This window comes from Equus asinus, chromosome 6 (assembly GCF_041296235.1).
Source record: "Equus asinus isolate D_3611 breed Donkey chromosome 6, EquAss-T2T_v2, whole genome shotgun sequence".
Classification (NCBI taxonomy): Eukaryota; Metazoa; Chordata; class Mammalia; order Perissodactyla; family Equidae; genus Equus; species Equus asinus.
In genome coordinates, this window is record NC_091795.1 from 31,027,443 (window position 1) to 31,051,582 (window position 24,140).

The following is a 24,140-nucleotide window of genomic DNA, read 5'->3' on the forward strand; positions in this document are numbered from 1 at the left end:
TTTTCTTCATAGCATTTATTTCCACCTGCAATATTAGGTTATCATTTGCTTAGTGGCCTATTATCTCTCTTTCTCTACTGGAATATAAGCTCCCTGGGAGCAAGGAAGTAGATTGCTTTGTTCACTGCTGGATTCTTAGTGCCTGGCAGACAGTAGGTGCTCAGAAGATATTTGTTAAAATGAAGGAAAGACATAACTGTAAATTGGAGAGGACAAAAGTGATTATTAAGGTCTGTACTTCCTTGACTTTATGGTCCCAATATATAAGTATCGAAAAATGAGGATGAATGGTCTAGGAAAGGAAGGCGGAAGGTTTATTTTGGAACATACTGGGCTTCAGGTGCCCAAAGACATTTTCATGGAGATGTCAACTGGAAATTTAGATTGAAAATCTGAATCTAAGGGGACGGTTTTGTGCTGAAGAAGAGACTGAGGATTCAACAGCATCTATGTAGTATTTGGTGTTTGACAAAGACTAGGCAGATTCTGTAGCGTGAAATGACCAGTGGACTGAAGACCGAACCCTTGGGCACACTAATGTGGAACTTAGAGAAAATATTTTCACATAATTATGGTATTTTGAGCAAAGATAACTAAGTAAAAGGACAAACATTGGATGTTAAACAGTGATTGAATAAATAGAGAACTCACCTATCAGAGAGAGAGATTTATCTCTAGGAGCGAAGCTTTTATATTTCAATGGAGGATAAAATCTCTGGGGCCATCTGTTTATGATTCAAAGGGTTGTAAAACATTAGGGAGCAAAGGTTTATCTCAGTCTTTCTAGAGGGGAAAGTGGTTAGCTATATGGCAGTTCCTATTTAAGCTCCCAGATTCATAATTTCAGAATTCTTCTGTAATACCAAGGAATAAATTATCTGTGCATGCAGGATTACATCTGGCTCCCATTATATCATGTTGAAGGGAGATAATGGGGCATAGGGAACCAAGACATTTGTTGTTTTAAAGTAATAATACTGTGTCTTTCATCCAACAACCTAACGTTTGATTTTAGGACAAAATAAACATAAATATTAAAAACATTGACTAATACTTACAGGCCAATGAGGGAAAAAAATAACCTATGCAGATGATTGAGAACTGGGAGAGGGTAATATCTTAGGAGATAACTGAGTTTTCAAGTATTTGAAGAGCTTCCAAGTAGAGGATAGATTTAATCTAAACTTAATCTAAATTTTAGAGGGCTATAGAAAGGTCAACTGTCACACATTACTGGGAAGCAAGTTGTGGTACACAAAGGGAAAGCATTTTTATCAAAGTTTTCAATAATGGACTATAGCCCCTTAGAATTAGAGAAGTAATATGTTGTAATAAAAAGAATACTGGACCAGGAATAGGACAATTCCTGGGATTTTTTCCATCATTCATAGCCATGTTGTTTTGGGCAACCATTATCATCTTTGAATCTGTTTTCTCATCTTCGATCTTAGGTCTACTTAACAGTGAAGCCAGCCAGTCCAGGTACCTGAGGGTTACTGTAAATATTCAATAAGATTACCTGTCAACCTTGTTCCCAACACAGACATAGACGAAAAGAACTTAATCTTGTCAATTTGCTGTTATCTTGTTTAACCTGAGGGGTAACTCAAGGGTCACAAGGATTTGTGAGCTTGTTTTATAGAAGAAAAAGAATGGCTTCAAGGAAATTATGATCAACCAGATAACCAGATAACCTACTGTTGACCCCCAGAAGTGAGATTGCCCAAGAGCTTATGTGGAGTGAAAGAAACATGCATTATCCCTTTGTTTCTCCAAAACTACTCCTGCCAAGCACCTTTGCTCTATAAAACTTCCTGCTTTCTTCTCTTGTTGAGGGGGATTTGAGAGAACCTATCCTCCTGCCTCCTCATTTTGGCCAATTTGAATAAACCTTTCTCCATCTCCAAGCACCAGTGTCTAAGTGATTGGCTTACTGTGCATTGGGCACATGAATTTGAAATTAAGAGGTTCGGTATCAATGGGACTGTCCTGAAGATCAATCGTGTAAAAGTATTGATGTACATAAATTTGTAAATGCCAAATGAATCTGAGATAAGTTCTCCTAAATGAAAGTATTAAAGAAGAAACCAGGTAGCCATTTCTCAAGCCATCTTGGATGTCTGACATTCTGATAATTCCAACCCCAGATGTCTGAGTGCAACCTCATGGGGGATACCAGTAGGGACCACTCAACTGAGTCCAGTGAATCCAAAGAATTGAGAGACAATATTAAATTGTCGTTTTAAATGGAAGGATAGTGCCACAAAGCAATAGATAATATACCTTAATGCATTTCCTATGTGAACAGGGAATATAAAAGAAACTAAACTGCCTGAAGATATCCAAGTCTAATCATCCTGATATGTTTTGCTAAAAGTATATTCTTTGTTCTTATCACACAGTTAACAGTAACTGTAACTGTGCTAGAGTGCTCATTTTTCCAAGCCTCCAACTCAGTTCTCTGTGGAACAGCTTCACTGTGACTCCAGCTACTCAAAGAGACATAACTCAACATTCCCTTCCAAAGCCATTTATGTTACCAGGGAAGTGCTGCAAATATATTGTGTAGGGAAAACACGTGGGTTCCTCTTACAGAATTTTCTCTGTTTAAGAAAATAGAATTACATAAAGAAAAAGAAATGCATTTTCCTGTCCTTTGAGAGGTGCCATAAGCACCTCAGAATTGCGTGAGAATATGGTCTTGTTCATGAGGAAATGGTCTATTTTGGGCATACTTTTCCTAAAGATTGAATGCTAATGTTATTTCGCCACAGGACATAGCCATTTCTCAGCAAGGAAGCAATATGTGATAATGATAGATATATATTAAAACTGCCTTTAACTTGTCAAAATGCTTTCACATATGTTAATAAAATTACAGAGTATTAAAGTGAGTAAGAGTGTTAGACAACGGCAAGTCCAATCCCTTCATTTTCCAAATAAGGACAATGGAGGTTAGTAAGTAAAGTTATTTGCTCATGGACATTTAACTAGTTGGTAGCAGAACCCAGATTCCTTAATCTCTGTCCACTTACTATATTACTTCTGTCTTGGGAGACCTCTCTGTGGTAAGTACAGTGGCACCTGTTTGTCTAGTTTTACAATGAGTGAATTAAGACAGAATATCATTATGCTTGAATGATTTAAGTAAGGTCAAAAAGTAATTTAGAACATAACCTCAAGCAATGTTAAGACCTTTTATCATCCCAGAAATCCCATTCCTGGGCATATATGCAAAAGAAATGAAAATGTACATCACCATAAAAATTTGCACATGGATACTGATGGCATTATTCATAATAGACAAAAAGTGGAAACAACCCAAATGTCCACCAACTGATGATTAGATAAATAAAATGTACTACTTCTATACAATGGAATATTATTCAGCAATAAAAAGTAATGAAGTGGGGCCGGCCCCGTGGCAGAGTGGTTAAAGTTTTGCATGCTCTGCTTTGGCGGCCTGGGTTTCTGGGCTTGGATCCTGGGTGCGGACCTACTCTGCTCATCAGCCACACTGTGGAGGCATCCCACCTACAAAAAATAGAGGCAGACTGGTACATATGTTAGCTCAGGGCTAATCTTCCTCAAGTGAAGAAAGAGGAGGACTGGCAATGGATGTTAGCTCAGGGTGAATCTTCCTCACATGCACACAAAAAAGTAATGAAGTAACAATATATTCTACAACACGGATGAGTTTTGAAAACATTGTGTTAAGTGTAAAAAGCCAGACACAAAAGGTCACATATTGTATGATTCTGTTTATATGGAATATCCAAAATAGGCAAATCCATAGGGTCAGAAAGCATATAGTGGGGGCCTAGGGCCAGGGAGGGGGAGAATTGGGGTGATAATAAAGAGTATGGGGTTTCTTTTTGGAGTGATGAAAATGACATAAAATTGATTGTGGTGATGATTGCACAACTGTGTGAAAATGCCATTGAATTATACACTTTAAATGGATAAATTTTATGGGATGTGAATTACATCTCAATAAAACTGTTCCAAAAAAGAAAAAAGAAGACAGCTCTTCATCATGACCTAGGAGGCCAGGATGGGATTTAAAAATGGCATACTCTATAACACTGAAACATGACAGCTGAGTAACTCCATTAAAGAGAGATGCAAATGAGTTAAGGGTTGTGATTTATTTCTGATGTGGGTCAGATTTGCCTACAGTAGTATTTTCTAAAGCGTAGTAAGCATTGCCTGATGGCACACATGATGATATTAAGGAGTACCCATATTTTAATTAACATGAAATTATTTAATTGATACTGGTATTCTATTTGTGATGGTGATATAAAACTTTCTCTCTTGAAATATATTAGAGTTAAAAATAAATTAATGTAAGGAAAATATACAAATAATGGTACGGTTGGTATGAGGAAATGGTAAAAATCATGAAGATGGCTCATGAATAATTGACTTTTCAGAACTCTAGTCCAGAGAAAACTTCTTCTCCCCAAATTCACATTATTCTCTAAACCTCTCCAACAATGGTAAACTTTGGTTACCCAAAGGGGTATTAAGTGTGTGTGGGTAGATGGCTCACCTATTCTAAAATCAGGAGGCACGTGGCTTAAAATCACAACTCAAAAGTGGCTCACTTCTGTGTGAAAGACCACAACTCATATTTGATTCAGTGATATACTGAAAAGGATAATGGCTGCTGAGCTCAAGGTATTTGGATTTGAATATTTGCTGTGTGACTTGTGAAACTTTGGGCGCATCACAATATCTTGTAGTCTGTTTTATTTATGAAATGGAAACACCAGGACTTATTTCTATAGCATGGTTGCGAGGATTACCTAAAACAATGTAAGTGACATATCTTACCTTAAATAGAGTAGATGATTAATGACTAGTTTCCTTCCTTTTGTTGTCGGTTATACAATCACATTCCATGGAGCAGAGTGGAAAGTTAATTGGCTGTGTCATTCTGTCAAGAAGACACACGTTAAGGTTCTTGTAGGCTTGAAGGATGAGGACCTCTGGTCTTTTCAAGTCAAGTGCCGTTATTGGTCAGTCACACTCCAAGGGCAATTAGTACATTCTCTGGATGAAATTCACCTCCTTTCAAAAGACTTCTCTGTCTAACTCTGCCATTCTGATTACTCCTTAGACCCCTTGGTTATTATGCAGAATTTTTGCTTTTTATTGTGTCTGGTGACTGCATCTTCTCTGCATAAAGACTGGAAGATCGTCCAGGGAATTTCTTTGTGGTCCCGGATACTTCCTGCTAGACTAGGAAGTTGATCCCCAGAAGCCCGGCAATTTGGTACATTTGTAGATGGAGTAGAAATGACTTCCCCTTAAGTACCATTGGACCATTCCTATGAAATACATAATTGGTTCTTTATTCAGTATGCAATGTGAGCTGCTGGGCAGAGCATGGTCTTTGCAGTTTTACGTGCTCGTGTGTACCTGCTAGCTCTAAGTTCTATTAGCTTTGTGACCACTAGGGTCATTTGCCTCTCTTAGTCTCAAAGTTCTCTTCAATGAAAATAGAAAATAAAGAAAGAAAGAAGGAGGGACAGAGGAAGAAAAGAAGAAAAGAGAGGAGGGAAGAAAGGGAGGGTAGTAGGAAAGAAGGAAGGAAAGAAGAAGATTTATATCTTTTTCACCAAAATGTGAGGGTAAATCAAAATAGGGTAATTTGGGGTTTTGCTCCCTTTTTTCCTTCCTCCTCCCTTTTTTGACTGGATTTTGGAGTTAAAAACATTTGTTAAATGACTAATCTATATGGATATGGCGGGTGAAGATTACAAAAGCCTAAGGGTATAGTTCTTGTCCTTAAGAACAACTACAATTTAGATGAGACAAAAACATGTTTAACATAAATTGGATTGTGGAGCAATGGTCAGGAACTGTACATAAAAGCTAATAAAAATCTTTATAACTGTCACTGGGAAGCTTCCACTGAGTCTCCTTTCTCCTATATCATCTCATTACAGTGACATTTCAGTCAATATATTTTTGACTTGATGAATGAGTGGTTTTGTCCGCAGGCAGTAAACACTGTTTCACTAGAGAACTTGTCATACTTAGAGAAACGCTAAGATGCAGGCTATATTATTAGAGTCACTTTATAGATGAGGGCATTAAGTCTCACTGAAGTAAATTAACACGCCCAAAGTCACATAACTAGGGAAGGAGCCCGCGGACTCAGTTCTGTCCAATGCTAGAGCCCTTACTCCTCATCACCATGCATTACAGCCTCTCCAAGTCTTGAAGAAAGTGATGAAAGCAGACTGTTTGGCAGAGAACGTGTGTGAAGGGCATTCTACTGGATTCCAGAAGGGACAAGATCAAAGCCTTAGCAGGTTCTGAAGGGACAGACATTAGACAGCTTGGCACTTTTGGAGCAGAGGGATGGGCTAACTCCTGGTAGCTATTGGAGCACTTCAGGAATGTCACTGACTCCAGGTTTCAATGAGCAAAGCACGCATTAGCCTGGGTGCTTCGTTCTGAAATACTCAACTTTGCTTTGCTTCATAGGTTGGGCAGAACAGAATGACTCTGCCATCAAGTTCCTTTTCCTATCCTTACTAAAAGCTCTGCAGTGACAGCAGTCTGGGTTCGTATTTCTGCCCACACACACATGGAGACCAACCCTTTCCATTTGCCTGTGGAAAAAGCCATCAGGATGTGAGGTAAGGACAATGCTAATAGACTTTTTCTTTTGAATGTTGAAGGGACGGATCTCAGTTTCTGTGAAATCATCCATTATTTCTTTAGAGTGATTCTCAGCATAATGCAGAGAATGCATGATTTTTACTGCTTTTTAAACTTTTGCAAGATGGATACTGTTTAAAAAAAATATTGTGATAAAGCTGCACAAAGGGAAGGGTGATGTGTGGGATCTGTGTGGTGAGTGTTGGGGGCATGTGGGGTTCTTTCCTAAATTGAACGCTGGCCGAGCAAAGTGATCCATTGGGCAAAGTTTGTCACTGGGGCATCTCTTTCTGTCCCACCTCTTGGAATCCTATTCCTTCATGAAATAGCTCAAGTGGCTTACTCCATTGGGTTGAATCTGTACAGCAAACACTGTCCCTGACTCCAATTCCCAGAGTCAGAGGTTCAATTTTGTAGGGACAAGAGTAGTAAAAAAAAAAAGTCCATTGTTCTAATCATGAGTGGAGCAAGCATATCTCAGGCTTTGCCACTTATTAGATGCAGGGACCAACAGCAGAAGGGCCACCTGGGAATCTGTAAAAAATGCAGTCGTTTGGGCTCCACCTCAGACTGACTGAATCAGAATCAGCATTTTAACAAGATTCTCAGGTGATCAGGTCTGGAGAAACTGCCCTGGAGACCCATTGCCTTACATGTGAGAGAAAATTCGGGTCGGAATTTCCTAGGCATCACGTCTCAGCATAGTCTACCAATTCTGTTTGACCTTAATGTGCGCTAGAGTCTGAGGTCGAAGTGCTCAGGCTCGTTTGGGAATCTCTGGGTTAAATTAAGCAGGCAATGATACTGATGGAAATAGCACATTACTACTACTGCTACCAGCTGCCATGTTTGAAGACTTATATTAAGATACACGAGAAATGTTCTCATTTATTTTTCACCACGATTCTATGAGGAAAGTACAATAAGTGTCTCTATTTCATGTGTGGAGAAACTAAGCTTCAAGAAGGTAAGGTCGCACAGCCAGTGAAGTAGAGCCTAGGCTGAAAAGATCTGGCTCCAGAACCTAAAACAGTTTTTTGCCTCTGCCGAAGTTCTAAGAACCTTTAGAATTCTGATCTGCTTTATGATTCTGCAAACCAGAAATATGATAGTTAAGGTTTCCCAAATGAATTTGGCTTAGAATCCCATTTGAATGGATGGCACAACTCTCTGCAACAGACTCCACAGAACATCTGGGAGCCGCCTCCTTTTGTCATAGCTTCGCAAATGGTGATGGACGTAAGTTAACATGGCAGGGCAGATCAGTGGGCACTTTATGTATAAGTTCAGGGCACTGAAAAGCCTAGAATTCTCTGACAAGCCTGTGAAGAGTATGGAGCTCTCACTATCAAAATCACTGATTTTGTTTAAGCACTGAAAAACATTTTATTTAAAGTCTTGATTTTCAACACTTTCTCAGGTCTCCAATAAGCAGCAGACCCTAGATTTTCTTTCTGAACATAGTGATGAGCCAAGTGGGTTTGTCTCAAGCTTACATTTTATTTCAAATCTCATCATTTAAGCTTGAAAATTGGCATGCCTTTTGTTTTCTGCCCTGGGCTGGACATTGTCTGTTTGCTCCTCCAGATTCAGTTGCTACCCTCCTCCTCCTTGCTCGGGGCCCCCGTAGCCATGCTCTACAGATGGCATTCATAGGTCACCCTTGCCCTCTGGCTTATAGTTGGATTTGGCCAACGGGTAATGATGTGTCAGAGTGCAGAGGGATGGAGAGGTCGGGTTACTTATTGACTCGGCTCTCTGCCTGCTGGGCTACTACTCCAGTGCATCCCTTTACTAAATGTCACAGCTCCAGCTGGGTGGTTCTTACAGCTGCAGATTAGCCCAGGCTCCATCAGGTCCAGGGGTGGGAATGGACCCCTGCTTTTAGGATGAGTCACTCCCCCTTGTTGGTTTCCCTTCATTCTGCCCACATATCTGTAAGTAGTCCTTTGTGAAACTCTACCCAGCTTCATCACTTAATCGTGCCATTTGTTTCCTGCCTGGATCTTGACTGACATATAAATCAAAACATAATCAGGTATATTAAAATTAAAATGTTTTAAAAATTATTTTCTTGTTACATTGCTTTATTACTTTCTCATATATTCCTATTTCCTGAATCTTCAGATAAAATCAGTGTTCCAGAAAATGTGCCACGTTCCTCCACTGGCTTCTTTCAGGTATTTCCAAGGGTATAATGAATACACCAGATGGAGGATGCTGTGAAACTAATATGAATATTCCCACCTGAGAGAAACGAATAGAGCAAAAAGCAAAGGCCCGAGGTGCTAATTTTTTCTAATCAGAGAAACAGAAGAGCGCAATGTGGGTCCTGTCTCAGAGGAAAACCCTTGTGAATCACTGCAATAGAGTGTCCCAGGGGATTAGGGACAGGGTGGAGACAGTGGGTCCTGGGGAATGGGGTAGGGGGGATGCTATCAAGAAGGCTACTATGGGGAAACCAAATAAAAGGAAACAAAATTCCTTCCCCGGAGAGTTCTTGTGGCCTCAAGCAAGAGTGAAAATGTGGGAAAGTAAGGCGCAAGGTGTAGTCAGATTTGTGAGAGATGTCAACGCTAGAGCATCTCTGAATCCAGATGGTGGCTGTCAGAATGTGAACACCCTTCTGGAAACAAGCCACATCTGGGCCAGGTCAGATATGCCGATGGTGCCAGGATTTGAAAAGAGGAAGGAGAACAAACAAGAGAGTAAGAGGCCCTTTGAAGAAAGGGAGGTTGAGATACGGAGAGAAGGGCTGTGAGGACAGCCTCTTCCCACAGACCCTAAGCGTAAAGAGAGGGGAATGGACGGCTTGCTGATGAAATGGCTGCCTGAGCTCAGTGGACTCAATACATCCCCTGGAAAATGACAAGTGGACTCTTTGCCTTGTTAGTAGGATGACTGGCAGCACAGAACTTTGGATCTGGAGCCAAAGAAAATGAGAAAAATAGGAGCTAGAGTTTCTCAATCAGATACTGTATCAGGCACTTAAACATAGTAGTCTTATTTTAATCCTCTTAAAGAATTGTTTCCCTTCCATTTCCTACATAAGGAAACTGAAGTTCCAAATTTACTATCATAGGGTTACAAAACTACGAAGTATCAGAGCCTGACTCCAACTCAGCTTGCTCTGCATCTGGAGCCAGCTGTACCAAGCGTCTTCCTCCTAGGGCCCAGAGAGGGTGACTTTCCCACCTCATCCTGGGTGAAGGGATAAGCAGAAAGCAGTCAGCACAGGCTTGGAGTGGCAATAACTCAGACAATTCAGAAAAACTGATTCATACACCCAAAGCCTGAAGGAAGAATTCTATGAACTGGAAAGAGGAAAAATCGAGGAACTCCCCGAAAGAGACAGTTTTAAGCTTGCCATCTGTAGCCAATGAAGTTAATAAGGTGAAACCTCATACTTTAAACTTACATTAACCATATGTATTATGCAGTTATACCCACAGCGCCCTCCCACTCCAGCAAATCTCAGCTGAACATCAGAGTACATTTAAATTACTAGACCACACAATGACTAAATTGAGAAAGCTGATCTCAAATTTACTGTGCATGAAAATCACTCAAGAGTGACAGTTCAAACAGACCCCTAGGCCCCATCTCTAGAGATTTTGATTCAGTAGGTCTGGAGGAGAACCTCGGAATCCACATTATAACAACCACCCAGGTGACTGATGGAAATTGATCATCTGCTTGAAGCGCTGGCTTTGAAGCAGCTCTCATCTGAAATCTACCTAGGAGAAGTGATCTCAGTAGGAAAATAGGGGTATACGGCAGATATGTAAGTAAAGCTCGTTATTAAAGCTTGATTAGGATAACTCTACACTTTTTTTCATCCGTTTTTGTCTCTCTGCTTAGTTTCCATATCATCGTTCACTCCTTTATCAATTCACTCTTGGACCATTTAACAGACTCTACTACTGGAGTTTCTGAAAATATTCTTTTTGACCACTACCTTATCCAATCTGATATATCCTAAAAGCTAACATTTCCCTATCAATTTCCTTGTGCTATTCTTCTCCACATAAACCTTCAAGTTTTCTTAACAATTAAGGGACAAAGGCCAGCCTCCTAGACATGGCCTTGAAAGTTCTCTGAAATCTAACTCTTCCTTGTCTTCCAGGATAATTCTCCTGCATCCTACATAGACTAAGCTTGTCTCCTCTTCTTTACCAAGTACTCTCTGAGCAGCCATTCTTCCATGTCCAGGTAAGAGGAAGGAAATTCCTCACTTCTCACATTTCTACCTTGAGGTTGGGAAGAGGAGGCGTGAAGACTAGGCAGTGGTGTGCTGGTAGAAGGTTAACAATCAGCTCTCTTTGGAGAAACAAGGTCCTGATTTTTAGCATTTGCCAATTTCCATGGTGTAAATAATCCCATTATAGTTTATTTCAAGCTATCAATATGATTGCACTGAAGATGGGGTTTGGAAGTGCTGTGCACGGTTGGCTCCCCTGAGCTTATATGTACTAACTGGAGCACACCCCAGAGACTAGGGGTCACTCCCTTCTCATTTCACATGCCACAGTGATGTCTGGCTGTAGGGGAAACTCTACATGTCTTTTTCACAATGAGTGGAGGGGTGACTAGTCTACACGCAAAATTCGTTCTGCCCCAGGGCCTGGCTGGTTTCTGGCCTCATGGCCTTTGTGCTGCACAGTACTCAGTGTCCTGCTAGCAGCCGCTGAAATCTACTTGGTGATTTATGCAGTCTGCATTCTTGGTACTTTCAAGTCCCTGTCTCCCTTCCCCATCAGCTGATTGCCTCACCTCAGCTCTTGCTGGGGCTACAATCTCTATGTCTCAGCCACGTGGTCCACTTGGCTCTTGGTTCATGCTGGGCCCCCACAATGTCTTCCCTACAACAGGCCTGCAGTTCCCAAGTACTGATAGGTGCAAGCAGGGACTTCCTGACCCCTAATCCCAGGAGCTGAGGGAAACTCGGGGGGCAATATCTATGACCCTCTCCCTGTGTAGTCTCTCCCTTTATTTCTCTTCCACCATATACATGAAGTCATGCTAGTCACAGAGATTGTCTAAGAGAATTAGAAAATTCTCCAGTTTACCAGACAAACTGAGAAGTGGGTACCAATGCTCTGGGGGCCCCTAATCTGTTTGCTTATTTCTAAAACCCCCACCAGCATTCCTCCCCCTGGGGTTTCAACTTAGAGTGGGGAGCAGGGTATAACTATTCCCTTCTCTGTCCTTCCTTTGTCTCCCCTGATGTTAATTTTCTTAGCCAAAGGGATCCTGTTTCCATTTCCTTTGGGAGGTCACTTTTCTCATATTCTGAGCTCTCCCTACATAAGTATAAACAATCAAATATACTATTTATTCTCTCCACAGGTACAATCGAAGGGATATGAGCAGCAAGGAAAACTTGTAATGACATTAAGCTTTGACTCCAGAACTCACTAGGAAAATGATGGAACCTCCAGTCCCTCAAAGTTTTTAAAATTATTCTCAGGCTGACCTGTGCTGTCATCTCAGCTGGACCAAGTTCCCCTGTCTAAGAAGTGCCTGTCCCACCGTGGTGTTTATTTCTGCTGTACGGATGCTGGTCTTTTCTCTTTCATGAGGTTGTCAAGTTTTTAAGATTCAAATTTTTAAGATTTCTGCTTTTCAAATTATGGTTGCAAGGATGTCAGCTTGGAGATTCAAATCTGTCTAGTGACCTTCTGTAAGGACCTTCTTCTTCTCTGGCACAAGGAATTTCATGATATTACCTTAATGGTGAGAGAATAGACAGAAAGACAATGAGAAACAAAAATAGCCATCACTTCAATATTTTTGAATATTATGTTAATTCACAATGTTAATTGAATTCTGATTCCAATATACTCTTGCTGTCCTCTCTCCATGGGAGAAATGATATTTTATTAATGGGTGTAGCTACTCTGCCCACAGTCAGGAACCTGACTTTGTGCTGTCTCTTTTATTTCTTGTACCCAAGCATGGTGTGTGTTCTTGTGGTTGCCAAAAGAATCCGTTACTCTCCATTCTGACTAAATGGGAAGTGAGGCCAGGTCTGTACCCAAGACCTGGTTGTCTCTAATTTGAGAGGTAGGAAGCCCACCTTGGCACCAGGATTGAACATATTTAACCCCAAAACTCTTCATTTGGGGGCACAGCATACTTGCTCAAGTGTATTAATTTTTTTCTTATTAGTCTGTTGCTCTGTGCTTATACTCCATGTGTTAGGACTCTGGAAAGGAGGAGGGGGCCGTGACAATTCTTAGCCCTAATATTTCCTACCATGGAAAGTCTTCTTTCTTCATCAATTTGTTCCAACTCTTAACCTCACTCAAGGATCAACTTAAATTCCGATTTATTCATCTCAGCTACACATATTTTAAGTTATTCATCTGTGTGGTTCACTGACTTGATAGCATACTTTTGAAAGTAGTGACTGTTGATGAAAATAATCCATAACTAATCTATAAATGAAAATTGGGGGGCCGGCTCCATGGCTGAGGGGTTAAGTTCACGCGCTCCGCTGCGGTGGCCCAGGGTTCGGATCCTGGGTGCAGACATGGCACCACTCGTCAGGCCACGTTGAGGCAGCGTCCCACATCCCACAACTAGAAGGACGTGCAACTAAGATATGCAACTGTGTACAGGGGGAGTGTGGGGAGATAAAGCAGAAAAAAAAATAAAAAAGACTGGCAACAGTTGTTAGCCCATGTGCCAATCTTTGAAAAAAAAAAAAAAGGAAGATTGGCAACAGTTGTTAGCCCAGGTGCCAATCTTAAAAAAAAAAGAAAAAAAAAAAAAGAAAATTGCGGTGAGTTTATTCTGAGCCAAATGTGAGGACTATATAGCCCAGGGCCTTCCGTCCCTAAGGAAGGAAGTGCACTAAAGAAGTGGGGTGTACAGAGTTGTTATATGCCCTCAAAGAGCATGTTTCACATATGATTGAAATGTCCCTTTTACATTAGTCACAAGACTGCTCTGTTGGCACGGTGATTGATGGACACAGCAGAGCAGCAGGTCTGTTGTCTCAAGCTGTTGGTCACAGGTGAGCACAGCAATCAGTTCCTAGCCTATAGAAAGATGCTTGTTTTTAAAGGAATGCCAGTGTGGAGGAAGTTGCACCTGTATCTTAAGGCCATTTGTTCTCATCTTTGGGACCCAGGAAATGCTTAAAGCAGATGTACAATGCATGCTCAATGGCCACATCAGGCCCTTTTGGAAAAACAAAGTCAGACTGAATTAGGTTTACACCAAATGGCTTCCTCACATGCTCCAATATATCCTATTACTTGCCATTTTTATTCGTCATGACAACATCTTGCAATTCTTTGTATCTCACTATATGTCGCATAACCTAACCTTCCTTGAAAATATTTTAACTAACCAACTAATAATTGTACTGTATTGGATACTTTTCAAGCTCTCATTGAGATAGTGTGCTAGATACTTTCATGCTTTACATACTAGAATGCTACATTTCACAGGACGCACAGTTATCTCTAGGCAGGAGATCTGTCTTATAGACAAGAGACAAGAAAGGATCCTGGTTATCTTGCTTTCCAATCCTGTGATTGTGCCCAGAGTCCAAGTTCTGAGACTCAAGGGCTTAAAATAAAACCACAGATGAGTCAGCAGTTACCCTGAGGGCCAGTCTCCCAGAGAGAAAACATTGAACAACTGGGAATGACTCGTTCCTTCAGGGTCTTAAATATTTAGGGGGGTAATCTTCTCACTGGGTATCTTTAAATTATTTAAACTAAATTGGCCTGCCCTGTGGTCTCTTGTCTCCACAGGATTTGAAAGGCTGCCTATTTCCTTCTCACAAGTGGGTAGGTTTATAGCTTAATCAAAATGACAATTACCTAAGGCATTAAGCATGTTATAAACCACATCCTTTACAGGGTCACCAAGGCAGCGAAGAGGGCACGCGTGAGGAAAAAGCTCAGGCTGCTGGTGTAACTGGAAAGCAGTTTCTCTTCTCTGTCTTCTGCACTTTCCTCTGAAGGCTGGGAGGGAGCATGGCTTTGGGGCAATTCGCCCTTCCTGGGGCAAAGTCTGAACTCCATCCAGAGTCACTATAGAAGCATGCTGGCGCTTCACATCTACGTGTTTGATGCAGCTGACAGCCAGGAATTCAGACTGCCTTTATCCTCCATGACTCCCAATTATTTCTCTCATGACACACAGGACTTCCTTTATTTTGATGAGAGGAAAAATAGGCGGCTGAGACATGAAGACCTGACTTGAAACGTTTTAGGGGCTGACGTTTGATCTAGGGATTATAGTTTTCAACGTGGAAGCTCCAAAAGTGGAATTGAAACCAATGGGTGGAAGTTGTACTGAGCTTGTTTTCACTCTTGTCTAACCAATCTGCTAGGTCACACCTGTGTGCATAGGTATAATCAGAGAGATATGAGCAGTAAATAGAAATTTAATGACATTAGACTTTGACTCAGAACTCACTAGAAATATGGAACCTCCAGTCCCTCAAAACTGTTATGGTGCTTGGGCTTATATACTCATCTTAGGTGTACCAAACTACTGAGGTTAAGATGTATGTACTTCATTTTGTGCTATTTCTTTTTGCTGCACTGATGCAGCAGAAATAAATTGATGGTACTTTTTTCTCTTTCGTGAAGTTATTAGTCACTTGATCTCTAGTCACCGTAGTTACAGAAACCAATTCTCTCGCCTTAGGTGGTTATGGCTGCTTTAATACTTCAACAATTAGATTAATTTTCTATTATTCCTAGACTGTGTACTGCCCCACCCCTATGGTGAGTTGGACATAGTATTTGCACATAAACTTTTGCTGAACAAATTAGGTGAAGTGAAGTGAGGAGAAAACTGGCAGAAGGGAAGTTTTCTCTTGAGTCCTTAAAGCAGGGAGCAATTTATCCCCTAGATGAGATCTTCATTCTCTAGGAGGCCCCCATGGCTAAGCTCGTTAAAAAATAAAGCTATAAACACATCATAAACCAGGTAAAATGTCTCAGTGTGATCTTTGGAAAGGTGCCAAAGTAGGGAATCACAAAGGGAGGCTGGAGACCAAGATGAGAAATCTAGATCCACCTTGCTCTGGGGATATATTTCTCCAAATTACAGTGAGAAAATGCTTAAAGGAAGAGCTGCATAGATAGAAACTTTGTTTTCTTTTAGGAGACATCCTTATTCATTAGTTTTGAAAATAAGAATTGCCCTCTCTGTAAAGACCTATAGAAATGGGATGGGATAAGATGCAAATAAAGTCATGATTGCATTTTATTGAAGGTAAGATGTACCGAATTCTTGTGCTGTGTTGTGAGAAAAGGAACAAGAGCATGAGCATGGAATTAGTACAATTATAGAACATAGTATAGGGGACATCACTGGGTGCATATGGATGCATGAAGTGGAGTGGGCTTTTAGAACATGAAAACATATAACTAAATACAGTCATATTTTAGCTGTGTGATGAATGGCTTCTGCTATCATATTAGGGGAGATGGATCAGATATTGGTATTGACTGTCTGAGATTCTTGAATAAGATGTTTCTATGGCTTTTTAGAAATAATTTAGAGGAGAGTGATGCAAGTGATTGTCTTTGTTTGTTCTAAGCCGTCTGGGGGCTGCCTTAAGAATTTGCACAAAGGATTTGTTTCTATTTTGCCTAACTTGGAATTCACCAGAAAAGCAGTGGACATTGCCCAAAATATTAAAGGCAACTGGAAAACCTGCAGCCACTTGGGACAGTAGATTACAGTTGAGACATACAATAGACAGCCCAAAGCCTGGGAGTCAAATCTGGGGAGAGTGTTTCTTTCAGAAATTAGGGCATTTAAATCCTCCCATATACTTGAGAATTGATAAAGCCACACACATGCCCAAGACTGGATACATGTTCAGAAAAGATCTGAGAAAACATAAGTTGTCATCTTCAGCTGATCTCTTGGCTCAGTGCAAGCAGGAATTTAAGGCTAAGGCAGAGTTATAATCGTCTGCTAAGTAGCGTTGAAGGAGTGCCTCAGGATGAAGACAATCTGCAAAGACTGGGAGATATTTTTTTAAGCTTCTAGTATTCAAGGCAATCTCTTTCAAAATGCTAGCAAAACACAGGCTAAAGGAACAGCTTTTAGTGATCACACATGAAAAAGAATATAGCCTTTGCAAAAGTAGACCAGAAAAGTCACCAGTCAAATGGATGACTGGGCATTTGTGAAAAATCCACGGCTAATGTACTTAGGAACTGAAAAAAATGAAAGCTTTCCACCTAAGATCAGGAACCAGACAAGGAGGTCCACTTTAACCACTGTTATTTAACATAGCACTGGAAATTCTAGCCATAGAAAATTACTTTTGAAGTGTAGGGAAGTTTCAGTGTTGAGAAGGACTTGGTGGGTGCTGCGTACGTTACATTTCTTGACTTGGGTGGTTACACAACTGAGTTTACTCTGTGTTATTCTTCAAGCTGTGCCCTTGTGATTTGTGCATTTTTATATCTATATTATATTTTAATTAGAAAGTTAAAATATATACCATTGAGTAAAAAATTAAAGTGGCCATTGTGAGAGATTGTATTTTGGTTCTTATATAACTGCTTCCCTATCTTTGAATTAAATAATAAATTGTTTTCAGTGGAACATGATAAAAAGTACTTAAAATATATATTAAGCTTCAAGTAAATGAACAGTAGATGCTTTTTTCAGCAGCTACTTTTCAATGGAGAACCCTGTGATATGGCATTTCTGATTTCAGTAATAAAAATCTCAGTATATGTGCCTATATAAGCTAGAGAAAAGCTCAGATCTGCTGATTTTGCATTCTTAGCTTGGCTTTTTCTTCATTGCTTCATCCCTCTATAATTTTGTGAACATTATGGTGCAGAAATGACTCTTTCTTTTCTAAAAGTCTGGTTTATAAGTCATTATCTGTATGCCAATTTTTTCCCATTAATGTCTGAGAGTCTGAATGTGTGGGGAAGAAATCTCTCTATTTGTACTTTGATTAATGCTAAATTCATTAAACTTTGTGCTTTGGGCATCATCCTTGACATTTTGGAAAGTATTCCTCTTTTCTGGCAATAATATGATAAATCCAGATCCATTCTGATATTTTCTTGGTCAAGTCATAGAATCAGGTGCTTTCCCAGTTTCCCATTGATTTTCCCAGTTCCACATCGTATGTTCCTTAACCCTACTCTTTTAGGATGAGATTTCATCAACCACTAAAACTTTCTTCTACTCTGATAATCTACAAAAGGAGATGAAAGGAAGCCAGTATGGAGGAATTTAGGAGATCCCCGCCACTGTGACGTGGAGGACAGATAAGCTGAGGCTGTGCACCAGCAGAACACTACCTCAGGCAGCATTATAAGACCAGAGTATGAATGGTGCTTCCCAGACTCACAGCTGTGCTCATTCTGTACAAGCAGCCACTTTGATGGAGACGATGGGTATACAATGATGGTGAAATTAATAGTTGGCTAATTCAATAAGTAAGATCCTAAGGGTAATTTGGCTAAGGTCTATTCACACAAACCAGTCATTTCACAGCAATGCCACACAAATCACTTACAACTTTAGCCAACTGTAATTATGGGACCTAGATGGTAATATGAATACACAGTAATATGAATATAATGTGAATGTACAGTGTATTAGTTTGCTAGGACTGCCATGACTAAGTACTATAGACTGGTTGGATTAAATAACAGAAATTTATTTTCTTACAGTTCTGGAGGCTAGAAGTCCAAAATCAAGGTGTCAGCAGGGTTTTTTTTTTTTTTTTTTCTGGGGCCTCTCTCCTTGGTTGGCTGATAGCCATCTTCTCCCTGTGTCTTCACATCGTCCTTTCTCTGTGTCTGCCTGTGTCCTAATTTTCTCTTATTATAAGGACACCAGTCATATTGATTGAGGCCCACGCTTTTGACCTCATTTTAACTTTACTTCTTTAAAGACCCTATCTTCAAATAGTCACATTCTGAGGTACTGGGGGTGAGGACTTCAACACATGAATTTTGAGGACACAATTCAACCCATAGCACTAATAGCTTACCAACCTTGGTCAGGTGCACTGACTTGGTATATGTAACCAACATGTTATATGTGCTAGCATCACATTCTCAAGTCCACATTACAAATGGGAGTAGTTTAGTAGGTCTCTCTGAGGTGAACAAGGGTGTGAAATGTGGAAAAGAAATAGAAGCATATGATAATACCTATAACTTCTTTGTAGAACGTACGTTACGTTTCTAGCAGAATTTTGTAGCTAGATATACTTTTATAAGCCTAGATATTTGCAAAAGCATTGTGAAAGTTGGTTTTAAAATATCAAAGTTTCTAAAGCACTGCTTTGCCCCTTTCTCCTCTGTTCAGTAATATTGGAACACATGCTAATGGAAGAGGATATTAGAAATTAATGACCCTCATAGTCAAAGTGAATAGATTTGAAGTCATCTTATTTGCCATCAGATCTGTTCTTTCTTTAGTACATCCTATGTCTTTTAATAATACCAGTTAACTGTCACCCAGTGTTACAAACTGTGCTGTCTTTGACTTTCTTCCTTCCTGTCTCTTTATTACAATATAGCAGTCGGAGCCAAACAGATCTGGGTTCAAAATCTAGGTTTGCCGCGTACTATTTGTGACCTTGACATGTTATTTAACCTTTTGCTTTACTTTCGTTTCCTCATAGGCAAAACATGAGATAATAACAGTCCTCATTTCATGGAATTGTTGATAGAGTCAAATTATAAAATGAATGCATCTGACAATCAGTAAATGCACAGTAAATATTCCTAATTATTGCTATCATTGCTAAGTACCACTACTTCTACCTCTAAACTTTTTCTCATAGCTGCTCATCTCTCTCTTCATGTTGCTCTTGTCCTAATTTAGGACCGGTCTTCCTGTTCCCCTGAACTCTCGGAGATCTAATCCAGTCTACTTTTTTCACCTACTTTTATTCCTTTAAAAATCTTTAATAATTTCAAAGTACCCAGAAAATAGGGTTTTTTAGGCCCTTAAAGTTTGGAATGAATGTTGCTTTTCAGTTCTCTTTGGTCTCAATCTGTTCTTAACCTGTTGTGTGGTCTTGGATCAGTCACTAGCCTCAGCAAAGAGGATGCCTGCTCTCAAGGTTTGTTATGAGGATTATTTAATTTAATTCCCAGAAGTCCTGGCTTCAAGAGCTCCGTTCATTAGCAGAGTGGCCTTGGGAAAATAAATCAACTTCCCTGTGCTTCACTTTACTAATCTGTAAATTGATGTGGTGTTCAAAATTTAGTGGGCAAAAGAATTACCCGGTGAACTTGTGAGACATGTAGACTCTCTCCCTTATCCTAGAGATTCTGATAATTTCTAAAATTTTCAAAAATTGAAGAATAACATACTGTAAGTACACAAAGTAAACTAATATAAGTATACGTGTTGACTTTTCACATGTGCATACTCTTGTATGAGCACTGCCCTGGTCAAGACATAAAGCATTTCCGACATTCTAGAAGTTTCTCATGCCCTCCCAGTCTATGCCTCTTGCAGAGAAATCACTATTCTTACTTCTATCAGGATTCCATTTTAACAATTTGCATTGGATGATTTTTGGTGTTCCTTTTAGATCTGGTTTTATCTGGTTCTAAATTTCTAATTCAGATGGAGAAATATTTTGAGTAAGTTCACATTATTATGCCAAATTTAGATATTATTTAGAAACACATTGCTTGCACCTCTTACCTGAACCCTTGTAGGAACCACCAGAGGAACTTCCTCTCCTTTGGTTCTCCATCTCCCCAAATCTTCATATTCTTTCTTACTCTTCAGCTCTATAGAGGTTCTTACCTGAGGTGGGCTAGAAATATAGAACACTAAAGTCAGAGGTCAGGTATTCCAACTTCCACCCCTACAGCTATTCCTTTTGCAAAAAGCCTGGCAAATGGTCTCTTACTTCTTCTTGAAAACTTCCAGTGCCTGAGAGCTGATTATATCGCAGTGTTAGATACTTCTCTTTGCTAGAAAGCGCATTCAGATGTTGAGCTTTATAAAATATTCTGTGGTACATTTGCTCATAGTTATATCCTTTATAATAATAAAGAATATCTGATCTCTTTTCCTTCTGGCAGCCTTTCAAATATCTAAGACAGTTGCCACATACACCCTCAGATCTTTCTTCACTGGTAGTTGGAATCAGGACTCCCAGCACCTTACTGGATCCTCCTATGCCTGTCAAAGACCCCACTCTGAAATTAAGAGTCACAGTAGCATACACTTGATGCTGTAACACAACCATTGGAGCAATAACGCGTAGGTTCTATCTCACTCGGACATATAGAACAGCATATATCTCTTCCCTCTTTTCAGGACCAGCTTCGGGGACATGCAACTTGTACAGTTTCACTGGTCTCATGCCTAGATGGTCCCCTGCTTGTTTTGAAGCTCTGCTCTTGCTATCTTAAATTTCTCAATATATTTTGAACACAGAGCCTCGCATTTGATTTTGCGGTGGATCTCACCAATTACATAGCCAGTTCTGCCTTCCTGGTTGTATTGCATTTGCTAATTTCCTACATATTTATATTTTTCTTCTTTAATAATACTTCCTGTAACAGCTATTAAGAATGTACTATATTTTATAGTCCTTTTTACTTATCGCGAAAAGCTTTCCTTAGAGCAATGGAGATAGATTTAACATTATAATCATGCTCATGTTATAGATGAACAAGCTAGGGCTTAAAGAAATTAAGTGGATGGCCAAGTTTTTGTAGCTTACTAGTAACAAAGCTAGGCCAGAACTAGGTCTTTTGACTTCAGCATCCTTTGGCTAAGGCCCTCCTGCCCTTCTCCTAAAATATCGCCATATTCCAAATTCCCAGGGTTCAAGCTGGATGTTCTCATCTTACAAACGTTCCTTGTTCCTGTACTTCCCCTTACAGATCGTTCTCTAAGCATCACGCTTCCACTTGACACCGTATGTTGCTGACTCATATTTAGAGTTCCCTCTATTTGCTCCTCAGGTCATTTACCCATAATTGCCTCGTCTTTTCTTATCTAATAATTGAAGCTTATTTTTCTCCCCTAAGAGGTTTACCTTGAGCTTGCATTTTTTAAAAAGTAATCTCAGGTTAATTTTGAAAGAATTCCTTGCAATCTCATTTTTTCCTCCCTCGATTATGCTTCTGATCTATAGCTAATCTCTAGACCATTAAGGATGCTTCCGTAATTGGAAAGAAAGCTCCATGTTTTTTTTTTATTAAGTTCTCCTCTAACTTGCGAAGGGAAGTTAAACTAACTTCAGCTGCTGAGACTTGCCTTATTTGACCCAAAAGAAATCCAAAGCAATTCTACGAAAATGTAGCTTCATTTGCAATTATATTAGTCAGGGGAAGGGAAATGGAGAGTATAATGTAACAAGGTTGTAATGACCATCTTAATACGGCAAGGCAGATAGTGGCAGGGAGCCTCAGCATTGGCGTTACCTCCGAATACTCCACAGACTGATCTCTCAGCCTTGTCAGCCGCCTGACCCAAGTAAAACTGTGCAGCTCGTCTTTGTCTTCTGGTGACGATGCTCTGCTCAGGCTTTGACTCATGCTCTGCTCCCCGGAGAGCCCAGGCTAAGACAGACATTTTCAGAAGCACCACCTGAGGGAGTCTACCAGTGTCATTTCCTAATTCCTGGAGGATAAAATAAAAGGGCTTGATTGAGATGATTTAATTGTCCTTACATCTGTTAACACTGCCAGTTGAGGAATATTACCATTTTAAGCAGGTACCACTGACTTAGAAATAAATTGAACTGGGAATTTCTATCCCAATTAATGACACCACCAGCTTCCAAACTAAAGAGGTTAAAAAATCTGGTCACTCTCCTTGTTCCCTCTCTTTCCCTTACCTCCACATCCAATCATACAACTAAGCTCTGTGGCTTTTCTCTCCAAAGGGACCCCAAATGCTGCCTGCTCTCCGTTTCTGCAGCTACACCTCCACAATGCACTCTATCCCCACATGCTACACACAACACCTACACACTACAACTCAGCTCAGCACTGCTTCTCACTGAGTCTCTGCAATAAACTCTTAACTGCTCTCCTTCGGCATCTTATAAACCACCCCCTACATAGCAGTGAGACTGGACTTTCAATAATGCAAATCAGATTATGTTATTCCTCCTTGTGGGAGGGACCTTAAAATGTGTCTCTTTGGCTTGATTACTTTTAAGAACAAAAGACTGGAAGAAACTTTGTCCTTTCCCCTCACTGCTTAAAATAACTTAAGATAGAAGGTCTGTCCCAGGAAGGAGATATCACTGTAGATAACTCTAGTATAATGTGAACTAGGTGTGTAGACAGGGAGGAACCTCACAAGGCAAGGTCAGGAAGCTTGACTGGACTGGGAGGAACCTAAGGTCAAAGTCCTCTGCTTGTCTCATTGCCTTTGCAAAGTATGGCAAATGTTGATTTACCAAACATTCGCTTTTCATCTCCATATGAATTGCCTTCCTTCCCTTTGAAGTCCCAAACTACTACCCCCAACATCCTCTATTGTCTTTTGCTGAAGGTGGTATTTAAGGTGGTGGCTTTGGCCATTTTGGCAAGTTACTCAGTTTTCTGGAGTTTCTCCCATGCAGACATGTTATTAAACTTTGTTTTATTTACTCCTGTTATTCTGTCTCATATCAGTTTAACTCTTACACCAGTCAGAAGAACCTAGAAGAATAGAGGAAAATTTCTTCCTCCCTTACATCTGATTACAACTCCACTCTAATTCTGCATCTCTTTTTTTCTGTTTTTCTTTTTAAAATAACACAATACCATCTAGAATTTTTTCCTTATTTATATTGTTCTCTTCTTTCTCCCCCCAACTTCAACCTAGAATGAAAAGTAGGGGCTGCCTGTCCTGGTCATCATTTATCTTTCAATGTTCACAAGAATGTTGGCACCCAGTAGGTACTCAAAATTTAGTCACTGAATACATAAAGGAACCTGCAAACCAGGCCTGAAATACAGCCCATCTCTCTTTATTTCAGACCATTCTCTCCAATACACCAATACCGACTTCAGGCCTTGGCAAACCACTGACTCCCCTGTGGTTGGTTCTCAGGGCTTTGCATGGCTGCTGCTCATCCCTTTGTTTAGCTGTAGCTGGAGACCTCGTTCTGATTGGGGTCTGGCTTCCTCTCTTTTTCTCTTATACCTTTTCTCTCCTGTATCTTCAGTTCTACAAATCTAAGAGCAATTGTTCCTACTATCTGATTTCAGCTTCCAGTTAGTCATGCTGTTGGAGTCCAATGTTGACTGGCCTCTATTCCCAGCTTCCACTGCCCCCAGTTCCCTCCCTGGGCCAACCGGTACTTGCAAGTCGTCATATACCCTTTAAATCCTGCAGGGTTCAGCGGATCCCAGGTAGCAAGTGCTGGGAGTGACTAAGCCAAATGAATGCCTCCTTCTGATCACATAACATATTCAGGATAAATATTTCCTCCAAGCTGATGGTTGCAAGGCTTCACTGCTTCA

General features: G+C 40.2%; 1 long non-coding RNA gene across 2 annotated transcripts in view; it reads left to right on the top strand.

Annotated features, from left to right (window-relative positions):
- Nucleotides 1-6,501: 6,501 nt before the first annotated feature.
- LOC139045496 (uncharacterized) overlaps nucleotides 6,502-24,140 on the top strand; it is a 41,757-nt gene continuing 24,118 nt past the window's right edge. The window contains exons 1-3 of one of the 2 annotated variants that reach the window (XR_011503904.1): nucleotides 6,502-6,656; nucleotides 10,805-10,890; nucleotides 12,028-12,260. This is a non-coding gene — a long non-coding RNA (uncharacterized lncRNA). Of the gene's footprint in view, nucleotides 6,657-10,639; nucleotides 10,891-12,027; nucleotides 12,261-24,140 lie in introns of those variants that run through there. The other variant, XR_011503903.1, reaches the window with a different exon arrangement.